At 33.0% G+C, this 14,759-nt stretch overlaps 1 protein-coding gene across 5 annotated transcripts in view; it reads left to right on the top strand.

Annotated features, from left to right (window-relative positions):
- Window positions 1-9,071: 9,071 nt before the first annotated feature.
- The window catches only part of LOC127880896 (arginine-glutamic acid dipeptide repeats protein-like), a 162,078-nt gene continuing 156,390 nt past the window's right edge, over window positions 9,072-14,759 (top strand). For 2 of the 5 annotated variants that reach the window (XM_052428375.1, XM_052428371.1), the window contains exon 1: window positions 12,561-12,639. The gene's annotated coding sequence lies outside the window, so the exon portion shown is untranslated. Of the gene's footprint in view, window positions 9,202-12,137; window positions 12,234-12,559; window positions 12,640-14,759 lie in introns of those variants that run through there. The other 3 variants (XM_052428373.1, XM_052428372.1, XM_052428374.1) reach the window with 3 other exon arrangements.

Genomic DNA, 14,759 nt, shown 5'->3' with positions numbered 1-14,759 from the left:
GAACTTTCACAAACTACATCATATTGTGATTACAATAAGCAACCTAATGAAATTATTGCCGACCATATTGCCGAATGCAAAAAAAATAAATGTACTAGTCAATATTACTGACAAGAAGTTGCCATCACTTTACTGGATACCTAAATTACATAAAACGCCATATAAAAGTCGTTTTATCGCTAATTCAATGTCTTGCAAGGTTGAGCGCTCTATAACCAGGTTTAAACCCCCAATGCTTTGCATTGACCGTTCCAAGGCGGTGACCCCAGCTTTATTCATATTTGTGTTTATGTTGGTTTGTATTGTGCTGTATTGTGCTGTTTTGTACTGTTTGGGCAATCGGTCACTTGCCTTAAATAAAGGACCAACTAATTGTTTTTAATGAAAATTCAATACTGCTCCAGCAGCTGGAGTTTCACTTCTTTATATTGTACCACCAAGCAATTATCAGTGTATCTTACATCTGCATTGAGTGCTATTAGATGTCATATAGCTAAATATTGTAATAAAGTTTATGAAAATAGTAATATTAACCTATTTTGGTCAATAAAACACTCCTAAGAAATTATTGATAAAATTGAAAAGAAAAAATATAAGGTGTCACAAGTAAGCACTTATGATTTTTCTACACTATATACTACGCTTCCTCACGTTTTAATAAAATCCAAACTTGTTACTTTGATTGAAAAAAACATTTGCTAGAGAGAAGTGTTCATATCTAGCTTTAAACACTAAAACAGCTTTTTACTAATCAGATATTAGATAATTACATCATTTGGACTGGTCTTGTTTTTGTGCAGCACTTACTTTTCTTCTGGATAACTTGTTTGTTGGATTTAATGGTAAAATATTTAAACAAATTTTTGGCGTTCCTATGGGTACTAATTGTGCGCCACTTATAGCTGATCTTTTTTTATATTGTTATGAAAGCGAATTTATGTTAGAATTATCTAAAACAAGTAGATTTGATTCAATGTTTTAACCTTACTAGTAGGTACATTGATCCATCAAATCCATTATTTGAACAATATACTCACAAAATCTACCCTAACGATAATTTTGCAGTACCGCCCCATTAATATTTTTATTTTAACTTTACAGTACTGCCCCTGGTTTTTGTTCACGTCATTGTGTTTTCGCGCGTCAATTACGTCATAAATCTTTCTCTGTTCCTGGATACATTGATTTTTGTGACGTCATACGACCAACTTTTTCAGTTGTAATCTACATGCATAGATCTAGGTCATTGGGTTTATAATTTTATTTTTATTTTCTCTGTGACAGGCGTTTCTTGTTTGATTTATTTTTTAGCAGTACATAAACAACCAAGCAATGTAATATGGAACTTTTACACCCATTATTGCTGCTTCTTCCTGTATTTGTGCGATGATGATCTGAAATATAAACTTCATGATGCTATATTCTTAAATCTTTTTCTATAAAGAAGGAATGTAGTTGACACTTTTTCATAGTTTCATTCCATCGTTCCTCAAAAAGTTGTAACTCTGTTGCTCTGGTATCTTCAATGCCATTGAGTAATTAAATGGTAATTAAATTGAATGCGTTTTAATTCAATTTTATTATTGTTTAATTTTAGTTACAATGCTATGAGGTTAAATTTTATTTACACGTACATGTATTATGAATATTGCTGGGCCAAGTGTGAGGTTGAGCGCTCCAAAACCGGTTTAAACCCCCAATGCTTTGCATTGACCGTTCCAAGGCGGTGACCCCAGCTTTATTCTTATTTGTGTTTATGTTGTTTGTAATGTGCTGTATTGTGCTGTTTTGTACTGTTTGGGCAATCGGTCACATGCCTTAAATAAAGGACCTACTAATTGTTTATAATAATAATTCAATACTACTCCAGCAGCTGGAGTTTCACTTCTTTCTATTATTAAATTTAGGTGCATGTGGTAAGGCCAAAGGATTTGTATCATAAAAATATATTTTATTCATGGTCATACTAAATATTTTTGTTTTCCAATCATTGATTGCAGTAATTTCAGCATTTTCCTTCCTGCACCATTAAGTGCAATAATCCTGTAAGGATGTTACGATTTTCTTTATGCAGTCATCAAAATCAACAGGAATAGGCAATCTATACTTAAGGCCTCTGCGTAGTAAATTTCTAAGGTTTTTATTTTGAATGAAATTAACGTCCCCAGTTTAAACATGTCCAACTGGACCATATATATATTTGGAACTCGAACAGTCACATGATGTAGGACAATGTCTTATTACATCAATATCTGTTGAAATAGAATTATAATTAAAAACGATACTTCTTACAGGTTTACTATATTTGTAGCAAATAAGTGGTGATTCAGTATTGCGGAAATAAGGGGGAATCAACCGACGTACATTTTTATCATTGAATATTTTTTGAAAGGTCAATTAAATCAAGACCTTTGTTACAAAACTCATTTTGATACGATTTCTAGTTTTGTTAAGTGCATTTTCAATAAATGGTTTAAGATAGTAGTCAGTGAAAGATTCAATAATACAAGCACATTCATATAGAGGGTCAGATTGAAGTAAAATAAGTTTACATTCCTTATCAATATGCGCCAACGAAGAAACAGAAAGAGAGCAAAGTGCACTTAGTAATTTATGTGTACCTCCATTTTGTTGTAATGTATAGCAGTCATTTAAAGAAAGCAGACGTTTAAATTAACGACTTAATTTACAATTTTTCATAATGCCGTGTGAAGGTTTATTTCTTAGACGTTAACTAAACAGAGAAAATGAATTAATCGATTTATTTTTAGAAATAGTTCCAACATTTAGAATAGTATCATTTAATCCAAGTGGGTAAGCTGATTGCAAACGTTTAATCCATTCAAATTTCGACATGCACCTTGCTTTAAATTGGCACTGATTTGAAGTACTATTATTAAAAATTAATCGCTCCACAGATTGAGTTGAAATATTTGTAACGCTATGACCCGTTTTATTAAAGTGGTAAATGAGGTTGTAAAATTTATTGTTATTTTTAATTAAAAAAAAATGTTCCCTAAAACGTGTTTTAAGTGATCTACCAGTCTGCCCAACGTATTTCGCACCACAACAGGGTACATTTCAAGTAATGACATAAACCACATGCATAGAATTTCACAAGCATTCAAAAACTGTCTAAAATCATGGCAACACCGAAAACTAACCTTAATTGGAAAAATAACTGTATTAAAAACCTTTACACTACCAAAATTAATATATATATAATAACTGTTCTTCCAAACCAGATAATAAAATCATCGATGATATTAAAACGTCCATTTTTGACTTCTTATGGGATGGCAAACCTGACAAAATAAAACGAATACAATTAATACAACCTATAGAGCTGGGAGGTCTCCTACTGACTGACATCTATTCATTCATAAATTCAATCAAATCCAGTTGGGTCAAACGGATATAAGATATCACAATTAAGAGTCAATGGGCATTATTTTGTCAAAAAACACTAGCCAAATATGGTGGCTCTTTAATTTTTGAGTGTAACATTCGCGGGTCTCTAATACTTGACATAGCAAAAAAACTATATATTTATTTCTAATATACTTTCAGCATGGAGTCAAGTCACAAATATGTTAGAGCAAAAAAGTAATGAAAAAAACAAGTTCATGGAATAATAAAAACATAAACGTAAATAATAGCACATTTTTATAAAGACTGGTTTGAAAAGAGCATTAAATAGGTCAATCAATTATTTGATTACCGAATAAACGGTTTTTATTCGTTTGATAATATATGCTTCTTGTATGAAATCCCTGCAACAGACTTCCTGATGTATTAATCGCTTATAAAAAGTATTCCATCACATATAAAATCTTATATAAATACAAACAGCACGCAAAACATTAGAACCATATTTCTCGAAAAACTCACAACAAAACAAAAACCGAACAAACTATAATACAGAACACAAATAAATAATATCGTAAACGAACCATCCAAATCTCAATTAAAATGGCAAAATATATTCCAAGAGCATGAATTAAACTGGAAAGAAATATTTATTATGTCATACAAAACAACAATCGACACCACACTTAGAAACTTTCAGTTCAAATACATTAATCGCATAATCACAACCAATAAATATCTTTTTAAATGCAAATTATGCAACTCTAACTTATGTGATTTCTGCGGTGAAAATATCGAAACTATTAAACATCTTTTTTGGGAGTGCAAATACATCCAACCTATCTGAAATCAGTTGACATCCTTTCTTGGCCAAAAACAACTAAACGTTAAACTAACCTTCCTAAATGTTAGTTTTGGAACCAACCGACTAAAATCAATAGAAATAATATTGTGAATTTCATCCTTATAGTAATGAAATATTTTATCTTTAACATGAAATACAGAAAACCAATACCATATTTTAATTGTTTTATGCATAGCCTGAAACTAAAGATTCGGATTGAGAAAGAAATGGCCCTCAGTAATGATATTTTTGAACAAAAATGCAATCAAATTAAATTTTCATAAAACTTGTCCACTTATATACTTTTCACTTTGTTAGCTTATCATTTCATATATTCCTTTTACTATTGTTTTCCTTTTTTAAATTGTATAACATCATTGATTATATATAACAGAACACATACTGTTTTCTATGAGAGAAATTAAGCAAACCAAGGTAAAATAAACACAATTATAAGGCATATTTTCTGTGTACTCTGTTAGAACCATTATCTGCAAATGAAATACATGTATGTATGTATACAATATATGCTTTAAAATGAATTTAAAAAGGTTGTTTATTTGCTCTAGGATCTCTTACATTTAAGGTAGGTAGATCGCCCTATCTTGATTTGTCTTTTGTATTGTGTGTTTTTAAAATCAAGTCATTTCCCATTTTATTCAGTATTTCAAATGAAATAACTCTTCGAAATATATGTATGCACCATTGCTTTCTTGCCACGGACCAGTCAATTTTGCGATGATAATAAATGATGATCTCATACAACAAATGTCAGTGCGTGTTGTTTTTCATCCTTTTGGGAATGGGGCCGGGTCACTTTGTATTGGGAAAAATCGCGGTGTTTTATCCAAAATAGGGTAATTTGTGTTGGTTTTTTTTTTGCTAACAAATGCTGCACAAATGAGAAGTAAAGTGTTTTAAAAATTAACATTAATAAAATGTAACATGTAGAGCCGCCTGGGAGATTAACAAAATGGTGATCAAAAATAACATTTTGTCAAACCTTCATTTGGAATTTAGTTTCCATTTGTAGAAAATATATACCTTTTTTCCATTGGGAATGGGGCCCGATTTTGAACACACAACCAATATACACTGAATATGATCCAAATACTCAACTTGGAGAACCTAAAACGTAAGTGCAAACAATGTTATTTTTATTTTGTAAGGCTTATCAAATAAATGTTCAGTAGTTGTAACTCTAGTGTCTAATAGATTCCATAATTATTCTTATTTTATATGGACTTTTTTTTTTACAATGATTGCAATCTTTTGTTCTTATATGAACGTGGAAATATGTCGGATCCGTGTATATGATCAGGTATTACATTTAATGCATGTGCACCCATTTGCAACGACAAAGGACACTATAATGAACATAAAATGGGCCAATCCAACATTATGAAATGTGAATGTTATTTTACGTAATAATTAATTAATTAGAATAAACTAACACAAACACAATAATATTTAAATGATGCTTAAAATATTCAGAAACACAGGCATTTTTGATAAAGTAGGTATGCATATATATTTTTTTTAATTTACCATTTGTCTGATCGAACATAATGAATAAAAGATATAGTATATTTAAGGAATATACAAAACAGTGCAAAAGTAAACATTATTGCAAACTATATCCAACAAGAGATTGCCAATCAATATTGTCCCCTACCGGTGAAACTCCACCATTGTCAGATTTTTTTTATTTGTTGCCATAGCAACCAGAATTCTTGACTCAGGAACAAAATGAAATGACGTGCACAATCTCCATATTGCCATTTATCCATGTTTCAAGTTTCGTGAAAAAATATGAAGAACTTTTAAAGTTATCGCAAGATCCATAAAAGTGTGGCACACAGACTGACTGACTGACTGGCTGACTGACTGACTGACTGACTGACTGACTGACTGACTGACTGACTGACTGACTGACTGACTGACTGACTGACTGACTGACTGACTGACTGACTGACTGACTGACTGACTGACTGACTGACTGACTGACTGACTGACTGACTGACTGACTGACTGACTGACTGACTGACTGACTGACTGACTGACTGACTGACTGACTGACTGACTGACTGACTGACTGACTGACTGACTGACTGACTGACTGACTGACTGACTGACTGACTGACTGACTGACTGACTGACTGACTGACTGACTGACTGACTGACTGACTGACTGACTGACTGACTGACTGACTGACTGACTGACTGACTGACTGACTTACAGACTGACCGACAGACAGACAGACAGACAGCATGCAAACCATAAGTCCCCTTCGGTTTCACCGGTAGAGGACAATAAACAATTATATTCATCAAAATCCATACTGAATGTATAAAGAAACGCTATTTAACGTGCAGGTAAGTATTGTCATATCTGTCGACCTATAGAAAATAAATCGACAGACTGTTGCAAAAGTATGCAGCCATAGTAGAAAATTATATTTCAATAAAAAAATCTTCTTTGTTGCTTAACGTTACGCAAAAAGAGAATGAAGCAAATTAAAGATACGCTAGATGTCACACGGCACTCATAAGTTTCAACACATGGTCAGTTTATCAATTATATACAAGCAACTATTACAAGCACTATGTTTTTAATGTTTATAAGTATTTTATTGTATTTCTTTCAACTAATTCTCAGAGGTAATTTCACAATTGTATGTTTACTATATTAAGATTTTGTTGTCATGCTAGGTAAGTTAACACTTATTAAATGTAGAACATCGAAAACAAAAATAGTCTTCTTCTAACTACATCTCAATAAGAAAAAGCTTTCTTGATCGACCGTTCTCATTCATTCCGTGGAATAGACTGACCTAGTTATTCAAGCTTTGACTCTGATGACAGATTGAATAATTTCCTCGAATGATTTTACACATGGGATACACGATTTAACCTTTTACCACTTAGAGACGTATTTTGACGCATTTGTAGTCACATAGAAAGTCAATTTTAATTAAAAAGACCTTTCTTGCTAATTTCAAGTTTTAAATGCTTCATTTCCAACCCTTAGATACTGATGAGCAGCAAACAACATAAAACAGTTTTATGCTGTTTGCATCATAGCCATTTTCACTTTGCTTAAGGGTGGAAAGGGTTAAATAGGGCAATCCTGGACAAAATACTTAGTTTGTTATGGCTATTGTTATAACCTCCAGATCACATTCTGAATGAAACGATCATATGTTACCCTCTGCAAGCCTCTTTCAATCTTCGTTGAAGCAGGTGTGATTCGGAGGACCCCTCCTGAACCCACACTGTTTACAATGTGCTTGTCTGCATGCATGCATACCAAGTAAGATAAGTGTTAAATAATGTTATTTATTGTTACCTCACAGAGCGACGCCATGGATACGGATTTTGTTTTTGTAAAGTTTGTCGCAGTTACGCGATATATTCCTTTTTTATAAATTGATCTGTCAATGTGTTCATCCAACGGTGCTGAATTGCTTATTTCTTCAATGACGAAGGGAGTCGCTTCAGACGAATCCTTAATATCAGTCTTTTTTATATTGAATGTTGTCATTATATCAAATATTCATCAACGAAATATTCTTAAACAGCAGCTATTGCACTACAAAATTATAATGAAACAACAGATTACACACGAAAATGTCATTAAATTGTGTTTTGTACACTACAATATTCAAAGGTTGTCTTAGAAATACGCTAACATGAAATACTTGACGCAGTCCAAAGAAACAATAACACTAATAATCACTCGAAATATAGAAAAACAGAACTAAAGTTACTTTACTAACCTTATACGTTATTTTAACTTCCTTTGCATCAGACAATTCACTTCAATGATCGCTGGTTAACAGTAAACGGTATGTAAACCAAACGTGTCTAGAAATGCAACATTTCCTCGCAACAGTTGAAACGTATGCAGGAATTTATTTCGAGGACAGTAACCTCATAAGTTCAGCCTGACAATTAATAGAAGAATATAATGAACGAAAAGTTATATGATGATCATAGCTATTACATAAAAGCGCATCTACAATTAAAATTTGAAAAATGATGGCGAGCAAGTTGGTTCCCTTTTCCATGTTCATTATTCGGACAAGGAATGGTTAATTATTCCTTATTCAAGTTTAGCAAATTTGACAATTAAAAACATTGTATCAACATCTTCTATTATGTAAATTGACTATGAATGAGAGATATTTTTACAAAACGTTTGTGAATGTTCTATACAGTCACAGCTGAATGGAGATCACTGCGAATGCAATGCACGATTCATTGACAAAAGTTATCGTTCGCGCGATTTTACTGTTCACTGATTTGTATGTTTATGATGGTTATTGTGTTAAAGGGGCCTTTTCACAGATTTTGGCATATTTTGAAGTTTGTCATTAAATGCTTTATATTGATAAATGTAAACATTGGATCTTAAAAGCTCCAGTAAAAAATCAAGAATGAAATTTAAACAAATGAAAAAAAGATTGAAAAAGCGGTATTTACCCGCATGCGTCTAAAAGCAGGTGCAAAAATAAAAACTCGGCTTACAACGTGCTATAATAAGTGCATGAATGCGTATATATGTCCAATAGCTGACCGTTAGAAGATCGTCAACAGAGAACATCATCTATTCGCTACCTTGTCGTTCTGTTGATATGCTTCACCTTCGATACGCCTATTTTGTTTGTATTTGCATATAATTATATGATGCCAAAACCTTCACCGAATATATCAAAGAAAGTTACTTAAAATGAAAACAATTCATCAAAAAACTTTAATTTTCACAAGATAGCCCGAAATCATCTGCTAACATTATCACTTAATCGGATATGGCGAACGGAAGTTAAATGAAATGATGTACTTGCCAAATTGTATCGTTAAAATACCGCTTACATAATGGGACCTGCGGTATTGATTTCGTGGTGTACAGTGTAGGTATGCGCTGTTTTCGTGGTTAGGCTTGAATCGTTTTCGTGGTTTATGTATGTATCGTATTCGTAGTAAAGGTAAGAACACGTTTCGAGGTTTATTGGTGTGTGTAAATATAATTATTGTGGTCTTTATATTAATTATTTTTGTGATTAAGAACTCGAAATTTTCGTTTTCGTGGTTATTATATGTGGTTATTATATGTGTTTTGTTTTCGTGGTCCGTGTATGACTGTGTTGTATTCGTGGTGTAGGTATTATCGTTTTCATGGTTAAAGTATTACCATTTTCGGTGTTTATGTATGTTCCTTGTTAAACTTGACTCCTCAAACTCGATGTACTAGTGTAAAATTGAAAGACCTTTACAATTGTGTAAGGCAAGAAACAGATAGGGTCACTTGAAAACTTAAACCAAGCTTCTACGGCATGGTACACTAATCTATAAGCAAGGTGGGGTAAACAAAATAAAGGATGCGTTTTTGAAACTGCTCACAAGGCATGTAGTATGACAAAACAACAAGAATACATATCGACATATGACATGCATAATTTGATGCTCGTTCTGGGAAAACTTGGCTTAACCCTTTGCATGCTGGGAAATTTGTCGTCTGCTTAAATGTCGTCTGCTGAATTTCTAAAATTAGCATTTTCTTCGATTTTTTTTTCAAAGAATATTATCAGAATAGCAAACAGTTTGGATCCTGATGAGACGCCACGTTCCACCGTTTACATTTATCAATATAAAGCATTTAATGACAAACTTCAAAATATGCCAAAATCTGTGAAAAGGCCCGTTAATGCATGTGCGGTAAGTGTCGGAAAAAATATGAACAGAACAGAATAGTTTATTTGACTTAAGCATATACAGCTCATCGTCGTTAACATACATATACAATAACAGCATGCGTTATAATTAAATACGAAATATACATCATTCGAAGGAAGATCGATTAAAAAAAGAATGAAATACAACATATTTAAGTGAGAATGTCACATGGAAGAGGTTAATACTGGGTGACCACATACTGTAAAAACGTTGTTTAATGCTTGCAACACGTATTACATTATTACATGTATACGCTTAGTGGCTTTATGAAAGATATATAATATATAGCAAGTTTTAAGTTTTTTTGTTGGAAAAATCGGCAAAACGCAATTGACCATTGACAAACAAGTAAACACAGTATAGTCAAAGTGCATATATGAATTACAAATACAATCAAGTAAATAAAATATACTACAATGAAACATGTTCACATATATAAGACATTTTCTCGCATTTCAAAGCCTTTTAAACAAAACGTGGCTAATTTTCTTAACACATTTTTATTTGAACTATTAAGTAATTCGATAAACTTAAACATATTTGGGCGACATCTGTAATACTTTGGAATTAATGTTTTCCTAACATCGGCATAGTAAGGACATGAAAGAACAAAGTGATATTCATCCTCAATATCATTAAGGTTGCGTAAAACACATTTACGTTGATCTCTAACAATGTTCTGGTGTCTACCCGTTTCAATAAATAATTTGTGAGATGACAAACGTAATTTAGCTATAATGTTCCTATGTTTTTTATTTTCAACATTATCAATATAAGCCGATCTTTCGAATACTGGTTTTAATTCCTTATATAAAATCATTGAACTAGATGATGTGACACTTACGTTCCAGTTAGTGATATACTGGTCACGTAATCTGTTTTTAAGTAACGGGATAAATTGATTAGAGTTCACAGATTCGGGGAATAACCAAACATCGTTAAAACGGAAAAAATATGTAGTGGTGGTAATAGGGGGTAGTAGTAGTAGTAGTAGAAGTAGTAGTAGTAGTAGTAGTAGTAGTAGTAGTAGTAGTAGTAGTAGTAGTAGTAGTAGTAGTAGTAGTAGTAATAGTAGTAGTAGTAGTAGTAGTAGTAGTAGTAGTAGTAGTAGTAGTAGTAGTAGTAGTAGTAGTAGTAGTAGTAGAAGTAGTAGTAGTAGTAGTAGTAGTAGTAGTAGTAGTAGTAGTAGAACTAGTAGTAGTAGTAGTAGTAGTAGTGGTAGTAGTAGTAGTAGTAGTAGTAGTAGTAGTAGTAGTAGTAGTAGTAGTAGTAGTAGTAGTAGTAGTAGTAGTAGTAGTAGTAGTAGTAGTAGTAGTAGTAGTAGTAGTAGTAGCAGCAGCAGCAGCAGCAGCAGCAGTAGTAGTAGTAGTAATAGTAGTAGTAGTAGTAGTAGTAGTAGTAGTAGTAGTAGTAGTAGTAGTAGTAGTAGTAGTAGTAGTAGTAGTAGTAGTAGGTGACCTTGAAAGATGACCTTGACCTTTCACCACTCAAAATGTGCAGTTCCATGAGATACACATGCATGCCAAATATCAAGTTGCTATCTTCAATATTGCAAAAGTTATGGCCAATGCACCATACCGGGGGCATAAAAATTAGTGAAATTTCTGACCCGGCCTCACCCCAACCAGCATAACTTTTGACCCAGAGGTGAGATCAAAATTCCAAATAGTGCAGGGTCGCACATATGCTCATATAGCTACCAAGTTGCAAGGTTCTAGTGCTTATAGTGTAGGAAGAGATAGTGGCCAGGACAAACGGACGGACGGGCGGCGGACGGACAGACGGCGGAAATAACCACAATATCCCAACGTTTTTCAAAAAGCGTGGGGATAAGTAGTATTCCATGCCAACCATTTTTTCGATATTCCGTTTATACTTTTAACGTCTGGTTGATATACCTACTCAAACCAGTAAATATATGTATTTAAACGCACTAAATCTTGCTGATCGTAGGTCGGGCTACCGTAACCTCGTGAAGAGGCCTAGTAGGACCTGTAAATAAACTCTGAAACACACACGCTGATCGTAGACAAACCAAAGACCTATCAATATACATTGATAGGTCTTTGGACAAACCGATATACAACTTGTCACGAGTTTAACATTTCAAGGGAGAGAAATATCTATACTTGAGTGGCGTCCCTTTAAACGTTCCGTATTGTTAAATCATTGGCTATTCTTTCGATGGGCGGAGTTACGCTAACTTGTGCACATGGCGGATTTTGGAATGTTGACAAAATTTATGTCAGAAATTTAAACACCGACTTCTGCATTCATGTTGCATGTAAGTAAACAGTATGTGTGTCATATGTCAACTGCACTTCCAACATTATTATCAGAGCAAAATGACAAAGATATTTGTGTGAAATAATCGTATTTTCAAATAAATCACACCTCGCGCAGACAAAAGAAATTTTGATGCAAGGAAATAAAAAGATTAAACTTATTTTTCTTGTTTGATTTTTTTGGGGAAAACTATGAATAAGTAGAATTTTTATTCAGATATATTTTTGTCATGTGTGAAACAAATTGTATTTTGAAATTAATTCTTTAAAGTGAGTTCGAATTTATTTATAATATGCTGTGTAAAGGGATCTAACTCTTGCATTGAAATGTTTATCGGTTGTAGAATCTAATCTGTGCAGTGTACATGCGGGGAGTTGTACAGTATCTAAGTTAACAATATAAATGTAAATAATAAAATGATACTGACAAGTAATTTATCAAAACGATGACGTAGTATGCCTGTTAGTGTGTTGGATAAATTTTCTTCAATGTAAACTAAAAGAAATAATAAATGGTCCACACTAGTTTGTCACGGTTGCGTTTCATGCAGTTGAACTGTTTTGAGAAAAATTCCACTACCAACAAGACTTTTCTTCTGTCATCTTTTTGTTCATAATGCATTCATGAACATGTTTATTAAATAAACAGTCCAATTACTCACATTCGTTTCCAGAAATAATAGTTCTTTGGTTAATAATATTTCCTGCAAGAGTACACTAAACTAGTTCTTACACTTTTTATCAGAGGAAATTTAAATCATACAAATAATAATTATGAACAGAATAAGTTCAACCACACAAGTCTGAATTCTTTTTTAACAAGAAATTGTAGCAAAACTGTCAAAAATGAGTATCTGAGCCACCAATCAGGGATTAATACTTACATGTACATTTTTAATTAGTGCAGACCGGCAACTATCTTTTTTACTTACATGTAGGTTGCCTGGGCTAAGAGTAAAGTGCCCAGAGCCTAATAAATGTTATATCTCCTACTTACGTTTAAGGAAAAAAAATCAGAAAAATGCATAATGCCCTGAATGATTAACCTTTAAAAATATAAACATTATGTGATAAATTGCTTTTTTTCTCAAGCTATTCTGATAAAAGCTAGTTGCTTTGTCTGACTACCAACTTTTGAAATTGACTTGCCCATGCCTAACTCAACTCAACCCTGGGCAGTTTTTTTTTCACCATTTTAATTGCTCTGTAAAGATGAACAAAATCATGCATTCTGAACCAACTTTGAGACACTAAAACCATTGATAGCCATTGCCATACCGTAAATCCACGAATATAATACGCATTTTTTTACCTGCCGATTTTTTCTTCAAGTAGGGGGTGCGTATAATATACGAGTTTAGAGCAGAACAAAATTTTTCCTGTGCACATTTTCAACTTAATTGTTGTTATTCGCTTCGCGGCAGCCATTTTGAACTACACCATTACACCAAAGGGGTGCAACAGGGCTCGTGCTTTCGTTCGCCATTTGAGCCATTTGCGAAAATATTGAGAATTTGGCTCAATAAGAATCTTATTTGCAAAAATGCGAAAATCTAGTAAAATTTCATTGAAAACATCCGCCATTTATATCGGACTGGTTTTCTATATTTGCCTCTTTGTTTTAATGAAAGTGTTCGCAATTGGAACAGTAAACGAAACCCGGTCTGTACCCGATGAGACATCGCTTGACCTTATTGTTATTGAAGTGCGCATGGTAGCTCATGCCAATCAACATTGAGCTCGCTGACACATGAAATTACGTTGTCAAATGAAACGTGGGAACGGGATGAGCTATCCGATAATATTGGGTCATGCATGCGCAGACACTGTATACTTTGAATACACAGTTAATATCGTCGTCTGCCTTCAAAATGGCGACTGGACGCTAAGTCCTTTAAAGAGATTAGCAAATGAAAAAAAAACAAAACAATACCCGTAAATAAATATTTCTTACCAGACCACTATTTATCTTTCTACCGCATATTTACCATATCTGAAGTAAAGAGTGGTAATTAAATAATTAGTTTTATGATGCTAATAGAGTATATAACACCTTTCTGCCAATTGCCGAATTAAATTGAAAGGTGATAATTAATTTGTATTTTACTCCCAAACTATCCTTAATGACAGCAGCGTATTTTAATAAAAGAGATCATGAAAACATGAGCGGTTTAATTGTATTTTAAGTTCAATTAAAGTATCGAGTTTGTAACACTTCGGAAAAGTATTTCATCTAGACAACTATAAAAACGGAAGTAACCATTTTGTCGTCTTATTACTTTATTATTATTATAATTATTATCGTCCTGAATATTGTCAAATTGAATTAAATGTGAAAACAAAAGACAGCGTCTCTGCTTCTTTCTTTTGCAATAAGACTGCTTGACCCGGATGTCAGCAAGGGGCCCGTGTGTTATCGGTAAAAATCAATGGTAATATAAACAATTGACAGATATATTTATTATGCAACTGTCATGACAACAGCACTATAACACATCCCGATCAATATACTGGGGTATTACTGT

This window comes from Dreissena polymorpha, chromosome 5 (assembly GCF_020536995.1).
Source record: "Dreissena polymorpha isolate Duluth1 chromosome 5, UMN_Dpol_1.0, whole genome shotgun sequence".
Taxonomy (NCBI): domain Eukaryota; kingdom Metazoa; phylum Mollusca; class Bivalvia; order Myida; family Dreissenidae; genus Dreissena; species Dreissena polymorpha.
Note: the sequence above shows the minus strand (reverse complement) of the source record. Positions and strands in the feature narration are given on the sequence as shown.